Raw genomic sequence first — 14,270 nt, forward strand, 5'->3', positions numbered from 1 at the left:
AGTCAGCCCAGGGGGAGAGGCCTGAGCCAAGTCACGGAGAACGAGTAGGAACCGGCCCGGCCAATGAGCCCGGAAGGGCGTCCCGGGGAGAGGACCCAGCAAAGGCCCCAGGTCAAGCCAGAGAGCCCTCAGGGTTGGTGCACCAGAGCGCAGGCCACCTGGAGGTGCTGGGAGGCCACTGGGAGATTCTGAACAGGAGCAACGTGAGCCTAGATGACGTACCTCAGAAGGGCCGCTGTGGCCACGGGGGGCGGGTGGGGGTGAAGGTGAGGAGGAGGTAAGGACAGCCTGGGGAGTCCAAGTGCAGACTGACGCACGAGGAAGAGGGGTAGGTGGGATGCAGGCACTCGGCGACGGACCGCATGAGCACCTGAGCGACAGTAAGGAAGTCAGGATGCCTTGGGGGGCTCTGGCTGGTGACTGAGGGGGAGCCCGAGGGGACGTAACGAGTGCAGGGTGCTGGCAGGACATGTGGCAGAGACGGCCGAGAGTCCGCGGTGCCAGACGGCAGTGTGACCTGGGGAAACAAATGTGAAGTCAGCAGAAGTTCACCATTTAGCGCAGAGGAAACTGCGTGGATAATACAGAATGAGAGGGCAGAGAGGATGGAATGCTGGGAACAAGAGACGGGAAAGGGGGCCACAGGGGTCAGGCACAGAAAGAGGGAGAAAACCAGGGAGAGTTCATTGTCGCCGTACATAAGCCAAGGGAGCGAGAGTTTCGAGGGCAGTGGTCGGAGTGTCGGATGCTGGAGAGACGCGTGTCGGGGCACACGCATCTCCATAATCTGACTTCCTAGGTACCAAACTAAGAGTTAAGATGCTTATCAGACTACAGTGAGAGGAGCAATAACGCTGAGACCGAAACTCACAACCGGAAATTCATCCCAACATTTGTTTGTAAATATAAACAAACACGCTAGAGGCTGCGAATGTAGAGACGGTGCTCCCTTTGAGGACAGTGGCAGCCAAAGGACAGACATCTAGCAGGTAAACAACTGTAGGCAATGGAGAAATAAGGTGGGAGGTGGCAGGGGGGCACAGAGGCCCAGCCCCAGGCCAGGCAAAGGCTCAGGAAAAGGCTTTCCAGGGCTGAGTCCTGAGTCCAGAGAAGGAACGCAGTCTGGAGGGCAGAGGACAGAGGAGGCAGGGAGGGGAGGGGCCGCCAGGACAAGACGCAGGCGTTAAGAGGCTGAAGCAAGAAACCAACGGGATGGAAGAGGCGTCTCAAAGAGCAGAGCCCCGGAACAGGGCAGAGAAGACAAAAGCCAGCCCTAAGGAAGTGTCGATCAACAGGGAGAGATGGCGGCCCACTGGCAGGCGTGCACCAGTGGACACCCACGCTGGTGCCAGCGTGACCCTCCTGGTGTGGCCCGGAGAAGCCTTATCTGCGGAAAGTAAACTGTGCTCAGGAGGATAAGTTAAAATTGCAGCAGCAAACACTGACACTCATGAAAAGCCTACAGACTTTACGTCTCATTCCATTAAATGGAAAGATTTTGAGAGTCTAAAACAGGTCCCAAAGAAGCCTACTTTATAAAACACAAACTGCTCTACTGAATTCTCTAGTTTTGCAAAAATGCGCAACTTGCCAAGTGTCTCCATTATAGCTTTATATTAGTATTTACTTATAATACCCGCTTCGTTCCAACATAAAACGGAATCAGCTACCATTTTACGTGAGCTGGTAGATGCATGTCACGGGCTTGTAGAGTTGCAGAGAACGACGGGGTTATCCGTCCACAGACAGAGTTTGTATCCCTCAGACATGAGGCGAGGAACTAAGTGGATCACAGAGGTGAGAACAGACGGGTCTGCGGCCTGCTGCGGGGAGCGGCGGCGGGGGCGGGGCGCTCGGGAGGCCGTCGTGGAACAGGGATGACAGGGCAGCGACGGGCGCCAGTCCGAGAGGGTGTGAGGGCCAGGGGCCAGTGGCTCCTGCAGGGCCGGGACCCCGCTTGTTCCCTTTCCCACGCACCCGCTCACCCATTCATTGCTTCCTTCTGTGCCTCCAGGTGCCAGGCCCTGCTTCTGAGTGCCGGAAGCCCCACAGGTGGGTTGCTGCTGAAGGACCAGTAAACGTCCCCTGGGGGGTGGCAAGGAAGGAAGAGCTGCTGGTGGGAAGGAGAGTGTGGAGACACGGGGCACGGAGTGGGGCACAAACACGGAGGGCAGCGCTTCACCGAGAAGGACTGGCGGCAGCACAGGCTCCGGGGAGGACGCGGGGGCCACCAGGAGATGCCCCGGCAAGCCTTTCAAGGCCTCGTGCTGGTGTGCATCTGAATCAGTCACCTCTCCTGGCTGGGATCCATGAGCACCATGCATGGGGGTGGCACACCTGCCGACCAACACCCCAGACACTCTTTCCCCAGTTGACACCACTGCTCCCCACAGGTCTGGTGAAGCTCCACTACCGAGGGACGTTCAAGTCCCTGCGTCTATAAAGGACTCAGTCTGCAAGAAGCAGTTCCTGGAAAACCAAAGGCTTTCCCAAGCTCGTACTGCCCGGCTGGAGCCTGACTCCCTGGAAATATCCAGTCTTTGCAGCGGGATGCACGGCCCCCAGGCCGCTGCCAAAACCCAGGTCCCCCGCCCTCATTGCTCGTCCTGAAGGATAAACATCTTAATCGGCTTCTGATTACTTCTCTATTTTGTACAGTTGACTTTGGCTCTTTTCTACTATTACCTCAAGGCTTTAATATCATGGAGTTCTAACGAACTGCTCTCTTCTACATCATCCAAGTAATTCTCAAAAACATTAAACATCGCAAGACCTCAGATTAGAAGAATTCCATTATGACCCTTAAGCCGGCCTTGAGTGACTTAGGCCTCTTAGCCACTCGACTTTCTACTCAGAAAAGAACTTGTGAAGAATTATTCTTTAGTTATTTTTGTTTGATTATTAACTTTGGCCAAGATTGGTTTTATTTTTCGTTACTGGTGACTCAGATACAGTGCCTTTAACTCCTCATTCTCTACTGTTTGAGTACAAAGTGGTACATTAACCCAAAATCACATTCTGTGTTTTGACTTTCACTCTTTTATCTTAATCAGTGTAACAAAAGTAAAAACAAAAAACACACAGTCATGAACAAAACCTCCATAGAAGTCTGCTAAATGAAGGAGGGTGAAGGCATTTTCTTGAAGATATGCGAAGGCTGAGCACAGCTTACCTATTTTCATTTTTATGGCTCCAGAATCATGTCCAGAGGAAACTAAAAAAGGGTTTTAGCTCTGCCGAAGGTAAGAACCACATATACGACTTCCCATCTCATGCTGCTCCGTTTCAACTCATGATGTCCCCGAGGTTCTTGTTTTTTTCAAAGTTTAGTATTGCCAGATGTAATAAAATAATTATTGCCGAGAAATTCAAAATGACTGCTTACAACAGCTGAACTAAAACAACGTTCCTGAGATTTACATGCGTCCCCTGTCTGAAACCAACCGTACAATCCATCAGCGTACTATTATTCTCCAAGAATTCTAGAAAGTATTCCCCTAAGATATTATAAGTTAGAAAGGAAGATCATCCTTCAATTTCCTAAACATCTTATTTAAATAATTATTTTGTAGCATGGTGAAAATTACGATGCCCTTTTGATTATGAGTTAAATATTTGAGAAAGCTTAACATTTTGTCACAACTTCCAAAAGGAGAACAAATGTTCCTATTTAAGTGAACTTTTTTTAAAAAGAATTATGCAGTTCTTCTAACTGTTTACATTACTGGTTTCAGGCATTTGCCACTCTGAGAAGAGACAAATTATGAGGAAGTTGGCAAAGTTAAATGTTGATTACAGGCTTTACAAGTGAAGAAAAGGCTTTTCCAAAGCAGCCAAGTAATTGTATTACGTTGAAAAAGTACTCATATCTTAAAATAGTAATTTGTTATTAATGGAAAGTAAAATGAAATTTAGCACATTTCAAACACAGCCACAATATTGAATAAACTCAGATCATACAGAGGTTCATTTCTTAAGTAATTCATGATTACCAGACTCACTTACCTGAAGTATAGGAAAAGAAGGTTACGAGGAAACTACATCATTTTTTCACTGGGTAATAATATCTTGACTTCTCTCCTTGAAATGGAAAGGAATCTAAAATACAAAAAATAAAATAAAAATAGGAGTCGCCCTTGTGAATTTCCATGTCTTAAATTACGAAATTCTAAATCATTTAGGAGATAAAATGCAATTCATCCAAAGTTCTGGCCCAAAAAGCAGGATGGTATTTTCCCTTTTCTATCTTAATGGGTAAAATGCAAAATATTTGTTAAGACACACACACACACACACACACACACACAGATAATCAAGGTTTAAAACAAATGCTGAGAGCCATGCAGAAGTGTGTGTAAAAGCAAAGCAGAGTCACATGCTCGGAAAAGACCCCAAAAAGCAAACCTCACAGCGAAGCAGGGTGTCCGCCGCCCGCTGGGGCCTGGGCGCTGCGTCCGCACGGAAGCTGCAGCTCAGGTTGGGTCAGGGGACCGCGCACTGCGCCGGCACTTTTTTTTTTTTTTTTTTTTAATGGTCGTAGGGACTGAAATGTTATGAAACAGCAAATCCCCGGGAAGTTGGAGAGCCCAACTCCCCGGGACGCGCGCCCCCGCGGACGCCCCCGCGCCCCGACCCGGGGGCGCGCACGGCCCTCGGGACCTGGCCCGCGGGACATGCCCCCCGGCCCCAAGCCCCGTGCCCCCGCGCCCCCGCGCCCGGCCTTGCAGGAACCCACCGAGCCGCCCCTGGGTCCACGGAGATCGACGCAGATGGGGAAGAGGTAGGAGCAAAACACCCGGGAAGCGAAGGCGAGGAAAATACTCTGGAGGGGACTGAGCCTCCCTGCTAAGTAGATGTTAGTAATGCTACCTTCAACTTATTCACGCAGAGTCCTTTCCCGAGTTTGTGATTTCATCTCATTTGTCTTTATAATTCAAGTCATAGCAAAAAATAAAAAATACTATATGGTTCCCTTTTCACACGCAGGAATTAAAAAAGTTCCAGGGTGGTTATACGAGGACAAAGAAAAGACTGATAAGCTGCTGAGGTCTGCAACCACTAACTAGTCCCCCTGCTCCGCCGCGTTGGCCTCCTGGTGCTAGAGCGGGGCTGTCACGTGTTTGTTCCCCCCTCCCGTTACATTTGAAGGTTTTCTCTGCGGCATTGACACTCAGTCAGTACAAGTGTGAGGAGCGTCACCGTAGAAGTTGGGAAGCCATCCGTGTCCACACACTCTCACCACTTTCCTGCAAGTGGGCCAGCCGGGGCCCCGCGGCAACGCCTCTCCTAAAAGCCACTTCCGTCCCTGCCTGGCGAATTAATCTGTGTTGAAATGGAATTGCAGTTGGCAGAACGGCAGCAATGCCAAGATCGAATAATCACTTGGACCCGAATCTGAGTTGTTTCCATCCTTGACAACAAATAATGTTACCCTCCGGAGCCTGCGGGGCCAGGAGTTGAAATGAGTTTATAATTTGGCTTCCAGGCTCTCTTCTCACTCTCAGCCACTTAAATGTCCTTTTCTGCCTTTTAGCATGCCGGGGGCAGCTTTGGAGGCTGAATCACCGACGTGGTCTTTATTGATATCCGTCATGAATATTCTTTGCCAAATAAATAAAAAGAGGAAAAGCCCACATCATTCAAAACCACATTTGTTTTAACAGTGAAACTAAATAGACTGTCGGCTCATACTACCACATGATCATTAATAATCTAATTTGTTCTTCTCACTCCAGCAACTTGAAGAGAAATGCTCAGTGTTTTCATCTCCACACAGAGGCCCCATTCATCTGGCCCCTCAGTGCCTGATCCTGGTGATGCCAAACTGCAGGTTAAGAGCCACAGGACAACCCAGCGCCTCCTCTTTTCCTAGTAAAGAACTCATTAACACTCGGATCCTTGGCTCTGGGAAGTACATTGTCTCCTTAGCAGTTCCAAACATCATGTGCCCTGAGAAGGTAGTCATCTCTAGCTGGTGATGGAAAAGGAAAGAGACAGGAAGGCAGAACCACTGGCAAGACTCCCTAGAGATCAGGGTGGGACGGGAATTAGCATCTTGGAAAATTACTGGAGGTGAACCACAAGTATGCAAAGGACAGGTGGGCGTGTCCAGCTAACATACCCTGTTAGGAGGAAGGGAAGTGTCATCACCCACACGCCTCCCACACGCCTCCCACTGAGTGAGCGGCTCTGCATGTGCGCTCCCCCCATCCCCACAGTGATGCCATGGATGTCTGCGTTAACATCCCCATTTTGCAAATGGGGAAAATGAGGCTCAAAGGTGTTAAGAAACCTCTCCGACTGGTACATGGTAAAGCCAGGATTTTTCTGACTTCAAAACCAAAGCTCGAAAAAGAGAAAGAAACGCAAGCCTTTACTTCTTCTAGGATGCAACGTGGCCTTGTCTGCAAGCGCTAGTCCTCACGGGTGGTTCTCCAACAGGTGGGTGGCTGCCGCCAGTGGTAACCTGGCAGATATGCTGCCAGCATCCAAAGGCTGCCCGTGAGGTACTGGGAACAAAGACCCTCCCTCATCCTTCATAAGAAATCACAGTGACAAAGCCACTCTTGGACGAGCCTTCCTGAGTATCAGAGAAATAGACAATAACAATGTGCCAAAAATAAAAGCTAAATCCAGGGAAGCAACTGCAGGTACAGAGTAGAGAGAGTACCTTTCTTTGTCCAATTCAGAAAATAGTTCTCGTCGACATCCCTCAGGCTAAATCCAGGTCTGAGGGCTCCTCCCCTGTCATCTGATGCCCTGCTGTTCTCAACAGTTTGGCCTAGAGAGTGAGGATTACAGAGGGGCTTCTGTGGCTTCCCGAGTTCTAGTTATGGTAAAGAGTGAGCAGGAGAAGGCAGGATGCGCCTGAGAGTGGCTGGGAGAGCGTCCATGGGAAAATCACACACTCGGGTTTGGAAATCTCCCAGTTGGGATTCTAAAGGTTGGGAAGCCTGCCTCACCCCACAGCCACAGTAATAGAGTTTGACATCCGTCAATTAGCAGCACTCCATAAATAAGTCAGCTTTTAATCATGCCAAAGAAGCCCGCCAAAAATCCACTATGGAAAAGAGCAGTTGAAAACGAGCACACTGAGATCAATACTATTTTAACAATCTAGGAAGCCGTGCTATTCAACATACAATGAATAAGCGAAAGTCGCCCGCACTCGCAAAGAACTTCAAAGGCACAATTGGTCCAATGGTGTGACTATAGCCATCTGTGTAGGTTAAGTTCCAAGGCTTCCTCATATTCATAAATGTAAATCTAAATCTTTAATCCATCTAAACCACGTCTGTGTCAGACACATTGATTCCTGAAATGTGAAAAGTAAGATGGGAAGACGAAAAAGCCCTTTCATCATCAGTGTGCCTAAAATAACAAACAAAAGCACCGAAAGACCAGAAACGTGTCTGCCGACTCAGGCTGCCTGGTGGGATTTTCTTTGTGCAAATGTGGATAGTAATATACATGTTTTAAAATCTTGATGGTAGTGTTTTCATTTGTATAAAACGATGGAGTCCCCTGGGTAGCAGCACTGGGAGACATAGCAGGGTTAGGGTCAGGAGCTGCGCAGCCAACTTCTAAAATTATCTTTCTCAAGAATATGTTTCAGAAAAGAAAGTGCCCTTGCATGCTACATGTTACAAGCGGCATGTGATTACAGGCTTGACAAGATTCCTTCCACATTAAATAATTTTACTGAAAACAATATGTTTTAGGACTCAACTGACTTTAAAAGTCATGAGTTCTTCCCCCCAAATGTTATCTTCTATTCTTCTGTGAAATGAAAAACAGGGTCTCTGTGTTCTGGTCTTGTGTGTACAGATGTGGACTGAATGAGAAGATGCCCCTTTCTTATTCCTAATCCTGCCCGTGAAGTCGGCCACCCTCACTTTCTTCAGTTTCTCACTCTGGTAAGTGAGGATAAGCACAGATACTATGACCAGAACTATGAAGATGATGAACAGAATTAGGATGCTAAATTATTTGAAGTCTCTTTTAAAATGCATTGGTCTAATATTACCTTAAAGGTATCTAGTAGATTTCCTTATGCTCCAAGGATTTACCAAGTGCCTCCTACCCTAGGCCATGGGGTCCCTGTGAGGGCCCTGTGTGAGCCGTCTCCACACAATCAACATGTAAACCACCAATACGAGAGACAATGAAATGACTCACATGCTGAATAGACACAAATAATATGCCATTAAAGCATCAGAAAAGATGGGCTAGGACTGGAGAGAATCGGAGTTACATCTTATCTCTCGGAAAGAAACTAAAGCGCTCTGTTTGCCGTTGATCCTAAGACCAATAACACAATCTTTCTCCTAAATCAGCTGGCATACAGACAGTTGATGCTACTTCATAAAAGAGAGCTCTTTCGCAGCACAGTCTGCAGTTACACTCAACGCCCTCTCCCAGGAAATTCCTCCAAGGCCAGCCCTGCCCCTATGAGATGCTGCAGCTGCCAGCACATGCTAGACAACATCACAGATGCTAATGAGGGGACCTGCTGCACTTAAACCCTGAGCAGAGCAAGAGATTCAGGTTTTCATCTGTTATGGACTGAATATTTCTGCCCCCCCCCCAAAATTCATATTTGAAATTTTAATCCCAGTGTGTTGGTATTTGGATGTGGGGTCTTTGGGAGGTAATTAGGTCATGAGGGTGCAGCCCTCTTGAGTGGGATTAGTGCCCTCATGAGATGCCACGAGAGAACTAGCTTGCTCTTTTTTTGCCACGTGAAGTCACAGTGAGAAGTCAGCTGTCTGCAGTCTGGAAGAGGGCCCTCACCAAAACCAGACCATGCTGACACCGTGATCTTGGACTTCCAGCCTCCAGAACCATGAGGAAAAAGTGGCTGTTGCTGATAAGACTCCCAGCCTGTGGTGTTTTGTTACAGTGGCCTGAGCTAAACCATCATCTTAAATCTGCTGTGAGATTGTATACAAGTTCATAACTTCTTAGCCTGTGTTTCCAGATTTGTAAGTAAGGGGTTGGACCAGGCCATGGTTCTCAGTGAAGGAGGATGGTCTTTATCGGCTGCCTCCCCTCCCCACTAGGATTACATCTGTGGAAAAGATACATTGCAGAGAGGAACAAGCAACACAGACAGAGGAAGATGAGGCAGGACAGCATCTAGACTTTGATGTGAAGGGGAGGGAAGGGAACTTTAAAAAGCACAAGCTCTTGCAAGACTTAAAGTTATGGCCTTCCTAAGTATAAAGATTCTACCAGACTAGTTGATAATGGGTAATTTGACGATCAAAATCATGTGTTTAGGGGCTTCCCTGGTGGCGCAGTGGTTGGGAGTCCGCCTGCTGATGAAGGGGACACGGGTTCATGCCCCGATCTGGGAGGATCCCACCTGCTGCGGAGCAGCTGGGCCCGTGAGCCATGGCCACTGAGCCTGCGAGTCCAGAGCCTGTGCTCTGCAATGGGAGAGGCCGCAACAGTGAGAGGCCTGCGTACCGCAAAAAAACACAAAAAAACAAAAAAAAAGAAAATCATGAGTTTGTCCATTAACCAAACGTCACATCTCACATAATTGCTAGAGCCGGAAGCACAACCCCCCATTCACCAAAGTACACCCACCCCCCAAAGACAGGATGCTCAGGAAGAAGAGACCGTCAGGTTGAGGTGCCCCAGGGAACAGGGACCCCTACACGGAGCAGCTCAGAGAGAACAAATCACACATTCCTGCCCCGTACACACCAACAAACCAGCCCCAACACAGCAGAAGCAGCAACACAGAAAGGGCATGAGTGTGTGGTTCAGAAATCCCAGATCTAGTCCCAGTTCTGCCATTAAGTTATTGTGTGACCTTGGGCTGGTCACCAGCAAAATAAAAGTCTGGACCAGATCATCTCCATGTTAACCTTCCAGCACAGAAAGTAACTGACTTACTTTTTACCGTGTCACATAAAAATTTATCTGATCCTAGAATCCTTTCAGCATCTTTAAGGCCAGTATATACAACTCCATTTACGGGCTCAGTTTTTAAATTAGTGCATTCCCAGGCTTCCCAGGACAACCGACCAGAACACAAGTCTGAGGTGCAGAATGGGTGAAGTTTCTTTTCTCTGGCTTTCTTTATGATTCCCTATGGCTAAACTCTGCCCTCACCGCTGCCAAGTCTTTGCACTCCTGGCACTGAGGTTTGATCTGTAGTTTTCATAGGGCTCGTAACACTGTGATAGATGAAGAAATTAAACCTTTCGCCAAACTTGAACAGGCGTTTTGAATGGTAATTTTTATCTTCTCCCTTCCCAGATGCAGAAATGTCAACAGTTGAGAGATACTATGATGTTGGTAAAAAGTCATTACAAAAATGGACTTGCTGCCCAAATGATCTCTTATTATCTTGCAAATGTATTACTTTTGCTGTATCAATTTTTTTTAGTTTATTTCATGTTATGCTCCAGCTGCAAGGGAATTGAGAACATACTGTCCACATTTTCATAAAAAAACTATAACATTAACAGAAGACATATTTCACCATAAAAATGAAAACTATGTGTAAATATTCATATAATTGAATTTATTCAATTTATTGAGTCAAGCCAATGGAAGGATGCTTTTTTTGTGTAGTGAGAGCCAACAACACAGGAGAAAATTTTCATCTCAGTGTTCAAATAAATAAATAGTAATATTGCTTATGGATATCAATTTTTTAAAATATGCATACAGAATATAATGCGTGTTGCTCTCAGGGAACGTACAATTCCTATATACTATTTACTAAGTATACTGGATAACAACAAAATGAAAACTAAGAAAGAGTAACACATATTTAATCAAGGAGTATTTAAAAATCATTAAAATATGTTTTCATTCCATACCATGGCCAGTTAAGCAAGACAGGGGTAAAGAGTAAACAAAGAAAATATTATTGGAGTAATCAGCAGTAACAAGAAATGAACTATTGGTACACATATCAACAGGATGATAATTATACTGATTAAAAGAAGCCAAACAAATAGTAAACGTACTGCATGATTGCATAATATAAAATTCTAGCAGATCACACCATTCTAGCATTTGCCTGGGGATGGGTGTAGAGGGTTGGGAGGGGCCAGGAGGGAGCAGGAGGGGTAGGATGGTGGGATTACCAAGGGGCAGAAGAAAACTGTCCTGATGATGTACATACGTTCATTATCTTGATTTGGGGGGTGGTTTCATGTGTATATCAAAACTAATCAAATTGTGTACTTTAAATATGTGAGTTTATTATATATCAATTATACTTCAATAAAGCTATAAAAATTATTGAGTAGAGAGACAAAAATAGGGAAAAAACTTTCAAGATTAGGAGTAGTTATATTTTGAGGCAATTAAGATACCTGTTGGATGAAAAGCTACAGAAAAAAATAGGCTACACTAGACCCATAAAAGACTACCAAAGAAAGATTTCTGATTATTGCTATATTATATAGAGAGAATTTTTTTATTTCCTTAGGATTTTTCACAGAAATAGTTCTAACTACCCTCAGAGTCTCAATAACAATGGCTAACATTGAGCCATTTCATCCTCACCTAAGGAACCTAAGAGTTGGGTACTACCTACTTTGATGAGGATACCAAAGTTCAGAGAAGTTCACGTCCTTCACCAGCCCAGTGGTGGAGCTGGGATATGAACCCAGGTTGAGCTCCTGAAATTAAACTTCTCACCCTCTGCTAGACAGACAGGATTCTGGACCAGTGTTGTGGGTCACAATTTGCTGATTCACACCTCTGATGGCTTAAAGAAACAGTGCATTAAACAGCTACATTTCTAAGTCTGAAGTCTAATTGTGGTAGCACAGAAAAGGTCAGTAATGAAGCGGTGGTGGAAGGCAGGGGAACTGCAGCAGGGGGAGCAGGAAAAATAATACCTGGAAATCAACAGCTTTGGTTTTGGCCATGTCCTCAGTGATGAGTATACACTTGGGCAAGTCACTTCTCTTCCTGGAGTCTGTCTCCTCTTTAGTAAAATCAAGAGTTTGGACTAATCAATTTCTAAGGCCCCTTCCAGATTGGTGATTTTGCCAGTCCTCTTTGGGGTAATACGCCTTGCATTTTGTAACCTGGGTCAAAACTTTTCCATGATACCAAACACATTTCCGGTACAAAGCTTCCTCCATCTCTTTTAGCACCTGCACCTAGCAAATCCCTTCACTATTTCCCAGAGGCATTCTGTTCCCAAAGGACAGTGCTAAGGGAAGGCCCAAGGAAAAGGAGGACGGTCGCTCAATCAGAGCCCACCATGTTCCCCTGTGCACACTAACAATCTTTTCCACTTCAAAAACACTAAAACATTGACTTGAGAGGTGTGGCCAAGATGGTGGCGTAGGAAGGCCCTGAGCTCACCTCCTTCCATGGACACACCAAAATTACAACTATTTACAGAGCAACTATTGATGAGAACAACCTAAAGACCAACAGAAAAGATTTTCCACTGCTAAAGATATAAAGAAGGAATCATGAGATGGGTGGGGGACGGAGATGTGTTATAGTCACGACCCATACCCCCAGGTGGGCCACCCACAAACTGGACGATAACCACAGTCTCCCCAAGGAGTGAGGGGTACGAGCCCCACGTTGGGCTCCTCAGCCCAGGGTTCCTGCACTGGCAAGACGAGCTCCCAGAATGTCTGTCTTTGAAGGCCTGCAGGGCTTGTATATGGGAGAACGAGAGGACTGTAGGATATAGAGTTCCACTCTTAAAAGGCACACAGGATCTCACATGCTCTGGGAACCAAGGCAGAAGCAGTAATTTGAAAGAAGCCTGAGTGAGACCCTCTTGGTGATCTTGGAAAGCCTCTGAGAAAGGCAGGAGGCAACTGGGACACCCCCTCCCCCCACCGCCGGGGACATAGACACTGGAGGCAGCCATTTTGAGGGCTCTCTCTGCCACCTGGGCACTGGTGCTGGTGAGCACCATTTTGGAGCCCTCCCTCTAGCCTATTACTGCCAGGGGCTTGCCTGCCCACCAGTGGGCTGGCACCACTTCCAGCCCCACCACCCAGGCCATGCAGCCAGGGAGACCTGGCCCCACACACCAGCGAGCAACCAGCCACTGCACGAGGCAGGGCCCGGCAGCCAACCAGGCCAGAGGCAGCCTAGCTCACCAGCCACACCCAGAGAAGTTGGCCTCACCACAACAGAAGGGTCCACACAGCAAAGACAGGGGCACCCCAGAGCACACAGCTCTGGTGAGGGCACTGTGCTGCTGGGCCCCACAGGATATCTCCTACATAAGGCCACTTCTCCAACGGGGAAATGTGACCAACCTAAATAATGCATAGAAATAAATACAGAGAATTAGGGAAAATAAGGAAACAGAGGAATATGTTCCAAACAAAGGAACAAGACAAAACCTCACAAAAAGAACTAAATGAAGTGGAGATAAACAATCCACCCAATAAAGAGCTCAAAGTAATGACCATAAAGATGCTCAATGAACTTGGGAAAAGAATAGAGGAACAAAGTGAGAAACTTAACACAGTTTAAAAATATAAAGAAGAATGAAACAGAGACAATGAATAAAGTAACTAAAATTTAAAATACATTAGAAGGACTCAACAGTAGATTAGGTGATACAAAGAAACAGGTAAGTGATCTGGAAGACAAAGTAGTGGAAATCATCTAGCTGAACAGAAAAAATGAATTTTTAAAAATGAGGACAGTTTGGAATAAATTAGGAGTTTGGGATTAAAATATACACACTACTATATGTAAAATAGATAACCAACAAGGACCTACTGTATAGAACAGGGAACTATACTCAATATCTTGTAATAACCTATAATGGAAGAGGATGTAAAAAAAAGAATATATATATTTACATATATATGAATAACTGAATCACTTTGCTGCACACCTGAAACTAACACAACATTGTAAATCAACAATATTTCAATAAAATAACTTTTAAAAAGAATCTAAATCAGTAAGTAAAAAAATAAATATGAGGACAGTTTAAGAGATCTCTGAGACAACTCAAGCATACTAACATTCACATTATACAGATCCCAGAAGAAGAGAGAGCAAGGGATGGAGAATTTATTTGAAGAAATAATAGCTGAAAAATTCACTAACTGGGAAAGGAAACAGACATCCAGGTCCAGGAAGCACAGAGAGTCCCAAACAAGATGAACCCAAAGAGGTCCACACCAAGACATATTGTAATTAAAACAGCAAAAATTAAAGATAAAGACAGAATCCTAAAAGCAGCAAAAGAAAAGCAACTCATTATATAGAAGGGAACTCCCCTAAGACTATCTGATTTT

At 45.9% G+C, this 14,270-nt stretch overlaps 1 protein-coding gene across 5 annotated transcripts in view; it reads right to left on the reverse strand.

The window, feature by feature from the left end:
* The window catches only part of CSGALNACT1 (chondroitin sulfate N-acetylgalactosaminyltransferase 1), a 321,855-nt gene that overhangs the window by 165,596 nt on the left and 141,989 nt on the right, over positions 1-14,270 (reverse strand). For 3 of the 5 annotated variants that reach the window (XM_033415382.2, XM_049704197.1, XM_033415384.2), the window contains exon 2: positions 4,006-4,098. The gene's annotated coding sequence lies outside the window, so the exon portion shown is untranslated. Of the gene's footprint in view, positions 1-4,005; positions 4,099-4,404; positions 4,578-4,735; positions 5,936-14,270 lie in introns of those variants that run through there. The other 2 variants (XM_049704198.1, XM_004285080.3) reach the window with 2 other exon arrangements.

This window comes from Orcinus orca, chromosome 21 (genome assembly GCF_937001465.1).
Source record: "Orcinus orca chromosome 21, mOrcOrc1.1, whole genome shotgun sequence".
Lineage (NCBI taxonomy): Eukaryota > Metazoa > Chordata > Mammalia > Artiodactyla > Delphinidae > Orcinus > Orcinus orca.